This window comes from Erinaceus europaeus, chromosome 1 (assembly GCF_950295315.1).
Source record: "Erinaceus europaeus chromosome 1, mEriEur2.1, whole genome shotgun sequence".
Lineage (NCBI taxonomy): Eukaryota > Metazoa > Chordata > Mammalia > Eulipotyphla > Erinaceidae > Erinaceus > Erinaceus europaeus.
Window position 1 is genome coordinate 146,885,656 of NC_080162.1, and position 13,528 is coordinate 146,899,183.

General features: G+C 40.5%; 1 protein-coding gene across 4 annotated transcripts in view; it reads left to right on the plus strand.

Annotated features, from left to right (window-relative positions):
* The window catches only part of STAG1 (STAG1 cohesin complex component), a 445,812-nt gene that overhangs the window by 418,317 nt on the left and 13,967 nt on the right, over nt 1-13,528 (plus strand). The window lies entirely within an intron of this gene.

Consider the following 13,528-nt stretch of genomic DNA (forward strand, 5'->3'; position numbering starts at 1 on the left):
GTTATTTTTTCTTTAATCACATCTCTGCCATTATACTTTTTGTCTCTGTTTTTCTTCTTTATTGACTTATTTTTTTTAGATTTTTTAAAAGATTTTATCTATTAATTAATGAGAAAGATAGGGGAGAGAGAGAAAGAACCAGACATGACTCTGGTACATGTGCTGCTGGGGATTGAACTCAGGTCCTCATGCTTGACAGTCCATGCTTTATCTACTGAGCCACCTCCCGGACCACTGTTGACTTATTTTTATATGAAATGTATTTTTGTATATTTGTGCAGCTCTGGAATACACCAGAACCTAGAGCATGTATGAAGCCATCACTGAGCCACAGTGAGATATTCTTCATTGGAGACAGATAGACAGAAAGGAGAGACACTGCAACTCTCTTCCACCATCCACAAAACTCCACCAGTTGGGGGTTGGGCAGTAGCGCAGCAGGTTAAGCGCACGTGGCACATACCACAAGGACCTGCTTAAGGATTCCGGTTGGAGCCCCAACTTCCCACCTGCAGGGGAGTCACTTCACAGACAAGCAAGTCTGCAGGTGTCTATCTTTCTCTTCCCCTCTGTCTTCCCCTCCTCTTTCAATTTCTCTCTACCTATCCAACAAGGAACGACATCAACAGCAACAATAATAACCACAACAAGGTTACAACCATAAAGGCACCAAAAGGGGGGAAAAATGGCCTCCAGGAGCAGTGGATTCATAGTGCAGGCACTGAGCCCCAGCAATAACCCTGGAGGCAAAATAAATAAATAAATAAAACTCCCCCAGAGTATCAGTGATGCTCCAATGTGATGCCGGGGTTCAGACCTGCCACCTGGAGCGTAGCAAGACAAGTAAGCTATCTTCTTAGCCCTAAGTGGATATTTCCTAGTGTAACATCTTAATTCTTTCAAAAACTTTAAATCATACTATTTTTTTTAGCTTTTTAAAAAATATTTATTTCCTTTTGTTGTCCTGGTTTTTGTTGTTGTTATAGGTATTATTGTTGATGTCGTCATTGTTGGGTAGGCCAGAGAGAAATGGAGAGGGGAGGGGAGAGAAAGATAGACACCTGCAGACCTACTTCATCACCTGTGAAGTGCCTCCCCTGCAGGTGGGGAGCCAGGGGCTCAAACCAGGATCCTCACACTGGTCCTTTGCCGGGCTGAGCTTCATTGATGGGAGACAGACGACCCGGGACTCATGGCTGGGTTGTACGCAGTATCTCTTTATTCATGCAGGACGCAAGGCAATCTATACCAAGCTAAGCTAAACTAAAAACTACAATCTTGTCCTTATAAATATACTAGCCCAGTAGGGTGGGAACAGGATGCGACATAGAGAGGGTGGAGCAAAAAGTGACTGGTGGAAGATCAGGGTGTGACAAGGAGAGGGGGTGGAGCAGGTGAGAATTCTACCACTAAACCACCAATGCCCTGGAGAGAAGGTGGTGCTTGTTAACAGTGGTTATGTAAATAGAATGCAGTGTTAAGCAGGGGGGATTAAACCAAATGAAACAGAAGAGGTTTTTAGAAGTAGAATTAGAAGCATACCAACAGTCCTTGACATTTTGCGCCTCATGGCACTTAACCCACTGCACTACCGCCTGACTCCCTATTTTTTGTTTTTTTTTTTGGATAAAGGCAGAACTCGAAAGGGAAAGAGGAAATGTAGAGCAAGAAAGCAAGACATACACATGCAGACCCACTTCAACACTCTTGGAGCATCCCCCTGTAGGTGGGGACTAGGGGCTCAAAACTGGGTCCTTATGCACTGTAACATGTACTACCCAGCCCTATACTATTCTAAGTACTTTTTTTTTTTTACAATTATACATTTTAACATAGAAAAGTTAATTCAGATTTACTATACATAGATACCAAAATTTTACTCATATACATAGCATTCTTTCCTCCCTGTATGTTTTGTGCTAGTATTGTTACACATACTTCATCTAAGCATGTTACAAACCCAATACATTATTATAATTATTACTCAACATAATAGTATGTCTTTTAAATAAACTGAGAGAAGAAAGGAAACTAAATATATATTTATAGAGTTTGTTATATTAACCTTATTATTTACCATTTCTGGTTCCATTTCTTCATTTGAAACACCATCTGGTGTCATTTTGTTACCCTATTACAGCTTTCTTCACACCCACTTCTTTTGTGTCTGTTGTCAACTATATTATATTCCTCTGTCTTTTACCCAGCACTATAGCGATACATACTGTTCCATGAGATTACTTTTTAAATCAGTTATAAAAGAAAGGACAAGCAAATAGGCAATTATTTGTGCTTTATTAACTACCTAGTAATTACCTTCCAGCTCTCTTTATTTTTCCATGTAAATTCAGATTAGCTATGGTATTATTTTCTTGCAGTCTGAAGAACTTCCTTTAGAATTCTTTAAAGACAGGTCAGCCGGCCCGCAACAAATTCTCTCAACTTTTGTCCATTTCATCTTTAACTTTGAAATGTAATTTTGCTATATATATAAAATTCTTGTTTGATAGTTTGTTTTTGGTTTTTCCCACCAGGGTTATATCAGGGACTCCATGCCTACATAGTTCATCTTTTCTCTTTTTATTCTTTCTTAATAAAGAGAGAAAGGAAGGGAGAGACATGTAATACTACACCACTTGTGAAATTCCCTCCTAACAGTAGGGAACTGGAGCTTGAACTGGGTCTTTATGCACAGTGAAGTGTATGCTGTCCACACAGCCATGCTTGCTAGTTGTTTTACTTTGGGTACACACACACACACACACACACACACACACACACATACACACACACTCACATACTCACACACTCACACCAAAGCACTGCTCACTCTGGTTTGTGTGGTACTGGGTGTTCAACCTGATACCTCTAATGCCTCAGGCATGAAAGCCTTTTTTCTGCATAGCCATTATGCTAGTTCCCTTAGCCCAGCTTTTGCCCTGAACATACTGACTACACTTCCCTGCCTCTTCTTGGTGTCCATTGTATCTGATGAGGAGTCAGCTTTTAAACTTCATTGGAGTTCATTTGTGTTACTATTCTCACTATTTTTTTTTCCTCTTTATCTTTGATTTTCAATGTTGTCCTTTGCTTCTTTGTGTGGATCTCTTTAAATTTATCTTGCTCTGAATTTGTTGAACTTTGAGGGTCTGTTGATTAATGTTGCCTGTCCAATTTAAGGAGATTTACTATTATTTCTTTAAAAGATGTCCGTGATTTATTTCATTTGAGGGAGGTGGACATAATAGATCTCCTGTGGCTTATTGAACCCAAGACTTCATGCATGCAAGTTCTTTTTTTTTTTTTTAATACTTATTTTATTTCCTTTTGTTGCCCTTGTTCTTTTATTGTTGTAGTTATTGTTGTTATTATTGATGTCATCATTGTTAGATAGGATAGAGAGAGGAGAAGAGAAAGATAGACACCTGAAGACCTGCTTCACTGCCTATGAAGCGACTCCCCTGCAGGTGGGGAACCAGGTGCTCCAACTGGGATCCTTATGCCGGTCCTTGTGCTTTGTGCCACCTGTGGTTAACCCACTGCACTACCACCCAACTCCTGCATGCAAGTTCTATAGTCTACTGCTGAGCCACCTCCCTCGTATTTCTTCAATTTTTTTTCCTGCTTCTTCCTTTCTTCCTGGCACCTTCATCCATTTAATGATTTCTCGTGTTTTTCTTAGGTTCTGTTCAATTTCTTTCACTCATTTTTCTCTCATACTCATAATCTCTGTGTTCTTTTTTTTTTTACCAACTCACACCTACTGATGAACCTATATAGTGAATATTTGAACAATTTGTTTTATTAATTTCATGAGAGATTAAATATATTTTTCAACTAGATAATTTCCATTTGTTTATTTTATCATTTGTATTTTGATTCATGTTCTTTATCTGATGAGGGATACTATCATTAAACTTTTTAATCTTTTGACAGTTTTCTCTGAATATATTGATAGCTGCTTTGCAGTTTTAATAGTATAAGTATCTATTGATTTCTCTCTTTTGCTATTTATATATGTCACATTGTGCTATTTATTTGTATTTGTCATTGTATTTTTTTTGAAAATTGAACATTTTAGATAACATTGTTTACATAACACATTGTGAAATAATAATTGAGCTACTCTTCTTACTCATTCTCTGTGCATTGGCCACCATCTCCACAAGGGTTGATATCCTTGCCTGCTTGGTTGTGTGTTTTGTCTCAGTCAATTTGGCTGTCTAGGGGTTAACCCTGTGTCACATAACATTGATCAAAGGTTCTACTTAAACTTTTATCTTTTTTATTTAGGACAAGTAGAAATTATGAGGAGAGAGGAAAGTAGAGGGGAAAAGATAAAAAGAGGCACCTGAAGATCTGCTTCACCACTTGTGAAACTTACCCCTTGCAGGTGGGGAACAGGGGCTCGAATCCAGGTCCTTATGCATGATAACATGTGCACTCAATTCAGTATGCCTGCACCAAGCCCCCCTTAAACCTACTAAATTATTTAGATTTTTTTTTTTTGCCTCCAAGGTTATTGCTGGGGCACAGTGTCTGCATTCGAATCTACTGCTCCTGGAGGCCATTTTTCCCTTTTGTGTTATCCTTGTTTATTGTTATTGCTGTCATTGTTGTTGGATAAGACAGAGAGAATTGGAGAGAGTAGGCAAAGACAGAGAGGGAGAGAAAGACAGACACCTGCAGACCTGTTTTCACTGCTTGTGAAGCGACCCCCCTGCAGGTGGGAAGCCAAAGGCTCAAACCGGGATCCTTATGCTGGTCCTTGCGCTTTGCACCAAGTGTGCTTAAGCCGCTGCACTACTGCCCAACCCCTATTTAGATATTTTTTTTTAACTTTTGGAATGAATGTGGTGACTTTTGGAATGAATGTGCGTGACTTAATAACATTGTGTAAGCCTAAGTGTGCTGTATCATGATTTGATTACATATGTTTTAGAAAATTATGTTTTAGTCATAGTATCAGTCCTCCAACTCCATTCTTCTCCGTTAATACTGACTATTTTGATTTTTTTTTCTCTCCATCCTATATTAGAATCAGCTTGTCAACATCTTCAAACTATCTAGGTTAAATTTTGATCTGGAATTGCACTGAATATATCTCACTTGATTAAGCACATAATCTGAACAGTCAGCTATCATTAAAGTGTGCCGGTCTCTTGCCCTTATCCAGCTTTTGTAGTCCTTACTTTGTCTGACAAGGTTAGCTTTGGAGTGATCGAGGAAAGTGAAACAGGAAGTAGATGAAGAGGGTATCTAGGTCTAAGTAGAAACTATTTGACTGTGTACTTTATGGTGCCTTTTTAGGTTTTTCTACTTGCTTGCTGCACTTACTGAATCACTGCAAACTGCTGTGTACTTTTAGTTTAAGCTGTATGTTTTCCCCTAACGTGTTCTATCTCATGGGCCTCCTCCTGCTTTCTCTTGATTATTGCTGTCATGCTATGTTTTTTCCATCCTTTACTTTTAATAATTATAATTATTTTATGAGAGGGAAGAAACCCAAGCACTAATGTGATGCTAGTGATCAAACCTGGGAACCCACCTATGTTAAGCCCTGTACTCTACTCACTGAGCCACCTTCCTCATTTTGGAAGGATAGTTCTACAGGGCACGAATTCTGGGTTGGTGGATTTTTTCTCCCCTAACATTAAATATATCACTCCACTATCTTTTTGTTTACATGGTATTTAAGAAGTTAAATATAGTTCTTATCTTTGCACCTTTAAGAGTAAAGTGTTTTTATTTTTTCCCTTTGGTTTCTTGCAGGATTTTTTTCCCCTTCTTCCTTGATGTTCTTTAGTTTGAAAATGATCTGCCTAGATGTACTTGTTTTGGCATTTATCCTTCTTTGTGTTATCTAAGCTTCCTGAATCTATGGTTTGGCATCTGACATTAATTTTGGAAAACTCCCTGTCATTATTCTTTGAAATGTTTCTCTTTCCTCTTTTCCTTTTCCAGGTATTATGTACATATTTATGTCTTTTATATTTGTACTATAGTCCATGACTATTTTGTATTTTCCACCTTTGTTGTCTTTTTTTATTGGGGGGGGCCTATTTTCTATCTCACAGATTCTTTCCTTACCCATTTCTAATCTACTAATAAGGCCATCAAGCATTCTTCATTTTTAGGTTTTTTTTTAATAGCTTTCTTTTTAAAGTTATCTTTATTTATTTATTGGATAAAGACAGCCAGAAGTTGAGAGGGAAGAGGGTGATAGAGAAGGGAGAGAAACAGAGAGACACCTGCCACGCTGCTTCACCACTTGTGAAGCTGTTCCCCCTGCAGGTGGGGACCAGGGGCTCGAACCCAGGTCCTGAGCATTGCGACATGTGCGCCCAGCCAGGTGCGCCACCACCTGGTCCCTTTGTTAAAGTTTTATCTCTAGGATTTTTTATTCTTTCATAGGATTTCCATCTTTTTGTACTCCCATCAGTTCTAGAATGCTGTTTACTTTTTTTTATTAGAGCTCTTAACATATCAATCATAGTTGTCTTAAATTTCCACAGTAATCATTTTTATTTATTTTAACATTTCTGCCATGCCTGGTTTTGATTGTTACTTTCTCCAGTTTGTGTTTTTGCCTTGTATCTTTTTCTTGAAAGGCAAACATGATGTACATGGTAACTTCCAAACATAGGCCTGGGGTGATGTAGCGAATGAGGGGAGAATAACAGTTTTTCTTATGTCATACCCTCTCTTGTAGATCCTAAGAGAATTAAATTTCAGTCCATATAGCTTTTGTTGTTTGTTTGTTTGTTTGTTTGTTCTGCCTCCAGGGTTATCACTGGGGCTTGGTGCCTGTACTACGAATCCAGTGCTCCTGACGGCCATTTTCCCCATTTTTTTATTGGATAGGACAGAGAGAAATTGAGAGGGGAGGGGAGATAGAAAGAGAGAAAGACAGAAACAAAAGGATGAATATGGGATGATCTCACTCTCATGCAGAAGTTGAAAAACAAGATCAGAAAAGAAAACACAAGTAGAACCTGAAATGGAATTGGCGTATTGCACCAAAGTAAAAGACTCTGGGGTGGGTGGGTGGGGAGAATACAGGTTCATGAAGGATGATAAATGACATAGTGGGGGTTGTATTGTTAAATGGGAAACTGGGGAATGGTATGCATGTACAAACTATTGTATTTACTGTTGAATGTAAAATATTAATTCCCCAATAAAGAAATAAATTTTAAAAATTTAAAAAAAGAGAGAAAGATAAACACCTGCAGACCTGCTTCATCACTTGTGAAGTGAACCGCCTGCAGTTGGGGAGCTGGAGGTTCAAACTGGGATCCTTACACAGGTCCTTGTACTTTGTACTATGTGCACTTAACCCAGTGCACTACAGCCCAGCCCCCTCTATATAGCTTTTTATAGTTTGTTAGTATATAGTAGCAACTTCTAGACCCCATGCATACAGAACTGGAAACCAGTCTATTGTGATTTTGTTTTAAGCTTGGCTTCCTCGGCATTGCTTTTGGGTCAGAGCCACCTATATTCAGCCAGTGCTTGGCTAGGGTTTTATTTTAAGCCATGTGTGCTACTGATGCTTCCTCCCTTTGTAAATATTTCTCTATGTGACTTGGAAAGTGATTTCAAGATTGCCCCCATCCTCTGTTGTGTTTTTTCATAAGTACATATAACTTAGCATATGTGCACAGCCTTCCCAGCTTCCAGGATTGACTGTGAGCCCAGAAGGACTCTTCTTGGCTCTTCCTCTGGTTTTTTCTTCAGTTTCTGGTTGCTCTGCTCACTTGTGGCTGCCAGTATCAAAGAGCTACCATCACCCTGTCATTTGTTTTCCATCAAGATCTCCATTTATTCAACAACATCCTCAGGCAAAGACGATTCTGTACTCTAGTGGGAGTTCTCCCAGATAAAGCAGCACAGTTTTATCCTATGGTTTCCCTCAGCCCTTTTATGTGATTGGACAGGAGTTAAGGGTTGAGGCAGTGTGCCCCTCCTCTCAGAACTGCTCCCCTGCTCTATAAGCAGAGAACCAAGGGAGCTGAGTCAGAGCACACTGGGCCTCCATGTACTGAGTCTGCTGTGCTGAGTTGAGTTACTATTTGTCAGGTGAGCCCCCAGCGCTACCTAGAAGAGAACCTATGTAAGTGCCTTTGGCCTGCTTCCCTGGGGTAGCTCTAGGGGGAGAAGGAGCTTCTATCTTTTTATTCATGTCCATGCAGAGTAAAATTCTTAGTGTTTTACTTGACCTTGAACTGTAGTGTGGGATAAAGGGGGTGAGAAGGAGCAGGTTGTAAGTCTGATGCTGTACTCTCACTGTTCTTACTGAGATTTAGTACACGTTTTTGAATAAGTGTTTCTGTATTAAACTGTTAGCCTCTGTGCACCTTCTAAAGACTTTAAATCATTATCTTTTATAATTTTCATCAGTTAAAAAGGACATGTCAGGGAGTCGGGTAGTAACGCAGCGGGTTAAGCTCACATGGCAAAGCTCCAGGACCAGTATAAGGATCCCAGTTCGAGCCCCCAGCTCCCCACCTGCAGGGGAGTCGCTTCACAGGCAGTGAAGCAGGTCTGCAGGTGTCTATCTTTCTCTGCCCCTCCCTGTCTTCCCCTCCTCTCTCCATTTCTCTCTGTCCTATCCAATAATAACAACATCAATAACAACAATAATAACTACAACAATAAAAAAGGGCAACAAAAGGGAAAATAAATAAATATTTTTAAAAAGGGCATGTCAAACTCATTTCAACATTGCAGAAATCCTGCCCTGTTTTTAACATGTTACTTATTGTTCATCAGAATAGGGCCTCCACTATTCTGAGTCAGCTTCTTCAGACAGAAAAAGAGATGGAGGGGGCTGGGCAGTGGCACACGAGGTTAAAACACAAATAATATGTAACACAATGATCCCAGTTCAACCCACCGGCTCCCTACCTTTCTTTTTTTAATTTATTTAATTTATTTTTCTTTTTTATATATTTATTTATTCCCTTTTGATGCCCTTTTTTATTGTTGTAGTTATTATTGATGTCGTGTTGGATAGGACAGAGAGAAATGAAGAGAGGAGAGGAAGACAGAGAGGGGGAGAGAAAGATAGACACCTGCAGACCTGCTTCACCACTTGTGAGGCGTCTCCCCTGCAGGTGGGAAGCCGGGGGATCCTTCCACCAGTCCTTGCGCTTTGCGCCACCTGCGCTTAACCCACTGCGCTACCACCCAACCCCTACCTTTTTTTTTTTAAGTTTCAGACAGGGAAAGGGAGAGACAGAAGGAGAGAAACCAGTTTCTCCCATATGGCACCAGAACACAAACCTAGTGCTTTGCACATAAGGTAATCACGCTGCCAGGTGAGCTGTTTCCCAGTCTCTAGTTTTAGTGCTTTAAAAGAAAATACAAGGAGGTTGCTCACTTGGTAGAACACACATTATACTATCTGTGAGGACACAGCCTTCCTGAGGGGGCATCAGTCAGTGGGACAAAACTGTGCTCCTCTCTTTGTGTCTCTCCTTCTATCTTTTACCCTCTATCTGATAAAAAAATAAATAGGGAGTCAGGTGGTAGCGCAGCAGGTTAAGCACAGATGGCACAAAGCGCAAGGACTGGAGTAAGGATCCCAGTTGAGCCCCCGCCTCCCCACCTGCAGGGGAGTCGCTTCCCAGGCGGTGAAGCAGGTCTGCAGGTGTCTATCTTTCTCTCCCCCTCTCTGTCTCTTCCTCTCCTCTCTCTATTTCTCTCTGTCCTAACAATGAAAACATCAGTAACAAGAACAATAATAATTACAACAACAATAAAAAAACAAGGACAACAAAAGGAAAAATAAATATAAAAAATTAAAAATAAATAAATAAAAGCAAAAGTCTTTCTTGAGTGATAAAATAACATAGGTTCAAAGCCCTGATAGCAAGGAAAAGAAAAATAAATAAAAAAGCAATTACAAGGGGCCAGGTGGTGGTGCACCTGGTTGAGTACACATGTTGCAATGCTCAAGGACCCAGGTTCGAGCCCCCAATCCCCACCTGCAGGGGGAAAGCATTGCAAGTGGTGAAGCAGGATTGCAGGTGTCTTTTTGTCTCTTTCCCTCTCTGTCTCCCCCTTCCTCTTGATTTCAGACTGTCCCTATCCAATAAATAAATAAAGATAATTTAAAAAAAAAAAAAAGAAAATGCGATTACAGAGGCCAGGTGGTGGTGCACCTGGTTGAGTGTACACATTACAGTGCATAAGGACCCAAGCCTTTGGTCCCCACCTACAGGGAGAAAGCTTTGTAAGTGGTGAAGCAGGACTCCAGGTGTCTCTCTGACTCCCTTTCTACCTCCTCCTCCTCCCCTCTCAATTTCTCTCTGTCTCTATCTAATAATTAAATATAAAAATGAAAATATGTGATCCAGGAGGTGGCACAGTGATAAAAGCTTTGGACTCTCAAGCATGAGGTCCTGAGTTCAATCCCTGGCAGCACATGTGCCAGAGTGATGTCTGGTTCTTTCTCTCTCCTCCTATCTTCCTCATTGAAAAATAAATAAAATCTTTAAATATATATATATTTTTTCCCGACAACCCAATACTTTATTTCTTTTTTTATTTTTAAATTTTTTATTTAAGAAAGGATTAATGAACAAAAACATAAGGTAGGAGGGGTACAACTCCACACAATTCCCACCACCCAATCTCCATAACCCACCCCCTCCCATGATAGCTTTCCCATTCTCTAGCCCTCTGGGAGCATGGACCCAGGGTCGTTGAGGGTTGCAGAAGGTAGAAGGTCTGGCTTCTGTAATTGCTTCCCCGCTGAACATAGGCGTTGACTGGTAGGTCCGTACTCCCAGTCTGCCTCTCTCCTTCCCTAATTAAGACAACACTAAGATACCACCTCACTCCTGTAAGAATGGCATACATCAAAAAGGACAGCAGCAACAAATGCTGGAGAGGTTGTGGGGACAGAGGAACCCTTTTACATTGCTGGTGAGAATGTAAATTGGTACAGCCTCTGTGGAGAGCAGTCTGGAAAACTCTCAGAAGGCTATACATGGACCTTCCATATGATCCAGTAATTCCTCTCCTGGGGTTATACCCCAAGGACTCCATAACACCCAACCAAAAAGAGGTGTACTCCTATGTTCATAGCAGCACAATTCATAATAGCTAAGACCTGGAAGCAACCCAGGTGCCCAACAACAGATGAGTGGCTGAGAAAGCTGTGGTATATATACACAATGGAATACTATGCAGCTATCAAAAACAATGAACCCACCTTCTCTGACCCATCTTGGACAGAGCTAGAAGGAATTATGTTAAGTGAACTAAGTCAGAAAGATAAAGATGAGTATGGGATGATCCCACTCATCAACAGAAGTTGATTAAGAAGATCTGAAAGGGAAACTAAAAGCAGGACCTGATCAAATTGTAAGTAGGGCACCAAAGTAAAAACCCAGTGGTGAGGGGTAGACATGCAGCTTCCGGGGCCAGTGGGGGGTGGGAGTGGGCGGGAGGGATGGGTCACAGTCCTTTGGTGGTGGGAATGGTGTTTATGTACACTCCTAGCAAATGTAGACATATAAATCAGTAGTTAATTAATATGAGAGGGGGAAAATCAATTGTATGTCTCAAAGTTTCTCAAAACACAAACTGAATCCTTTTAATATATATTTTAAAAAAGGAAAATGCAGTTATATTTTTGAGCTTAACTTCTCTGTGTGAGTGTATGTGTATTAACATTTAAAAGCAAAGGAAGTAATATAAAAAAGGGAAACAAAGGGAGTTGAGCAGTAAGTAGCACAGCTGGTTAAGCACAGGTGGCACAAAGCACAAGGACCGGCATAAGGATCCTGGTTTGAGCCCTTAGTCCCCCACCTGCAGGGGAGTTGCTTCACAAGCAGTGAAACAGGTCTGCAAGTGTCTACCTCTATCTCCCCCTCTCTGTCTTCCCCTCCTCTCTCCATTTTTCTCTGTCCTATCCAACAACAATGACATCAATAACAATGACAATAATAACAACAGTAAAACTACAAGGGCAACAATAGGGAATAAATTTTTAAAAAGAAGGAAAACAACTATGTCCTTAGTAGTAGTAGTACTTTTTTCTTTCTAAATGTAATCATTGTTAACAGTTAAATATATGTCATAAGGGAATTCTGTTTGTCTTACTTTATTGGGAGGTTAATGAACTACAGTAAGTTATCGACAATTATAGTTGGGTACAATTTTTCATCTTGTGATAGGTGTCTACAAAATATTTTCTCCCCTAACTTAGGTCCTGTTCCACTCTCATGCACCAGGACCCCAAAGCCTTTTCACCTTTCATCCTTCCCTCCTTTCCCTAAGCCCTTTGCTTTAGTGCAGTATCCACTTGGACCATACCCAGTTCATAAAATTTCACTTTGTTTTCCCTTTCTGTCCCTGTTTGTTAAGTATCATGTATAAGTGAGATTTTTTTTTTTTTAGCTTGTCTCACTTAACATAATTCCTTCAAGTTTCACCGAACATTAGATAAAGGAGTTGATTTCTTCATTTTAACAGTTGAGTAGTACGTGTGTGTGTGTGTGTGTGTGTGTGTGTGTGTATCACAACATTCTTTTTTTTTAATATTTATTTATTTTCCCTTTTGTTGCCCTTGTTGTTTTTATTTTATTTATTTATTCCCTTTGTTGCCCTTGTTGTTTTATTGTTGTAGTTATTATTGTTGTTATCATTGTTGGATAGGACAGAGAGAAATGGAGAGAGGAGGGGAAGACAGAGAGGAGGAGAGAAAGATAGACACCTGCAGACCTACTTCACCGCCTGTGAAGCGACTCCCCTGCAGGTGGAGAGCCGGGGCTCGAACCGGGATCCTTATGCCAGTCCTTGTGCTTTGCGCCACCTGCGCTTAACCCGCTGTGCTACAGCCCGACTCCCCACAACATTCTTAAACACTCATCTGTTATTGGGTATCTGGGTTGCTCCAAGTTTGAGATATTACAAGTTGTACTGCTATGAACATAGGTGTACAGTGTACATAGGTCTCTTTAGATAGATTTCTTTGTTTCTTTTGGATATATCCCTAGAAGAGAAATTGCCAGGTGGAAGGATAGGTTCTTCTCTAGATTTCTTTCTTTTTCTTTTTTTTTTTTCCCCCTCCAGGGTTATTGCTGAGCTTGGTGCCTGCACCATGAATCCACCACTCCTGGAGGCCATTTTTTCCTCCTTTTGTTGCCCTTGTTGTTGTAGCCTTGTTGTGGTTATTATTATTGCCATTGTTGATGTTCTTCGTTGTTGGATAGGACAGAGAGAAATGGAGAGAGGAGGAGAGAAAGATAGACACCTGCAGACCTGCTTCACCACCTGTGAAGCGACCCCTGCAGGTGGGGAGCCAGGGGCTCGAACTGGGATCCTTACGCTGGTCCTTGCGCTTTGCGCCACGTGCGCTTAACCCACTGCACCACCGCCCGACCCCCATCTTCTCTAGATTTCTAAGAGGTCTCCAGACTATATTCCACAAGAGTTGACCCAGTTTGCATTCCCTAGAAAGGTCCTTTTTCCCCACATCCTCTGCCATACTTGATGTTTCTGTCTTCAAATA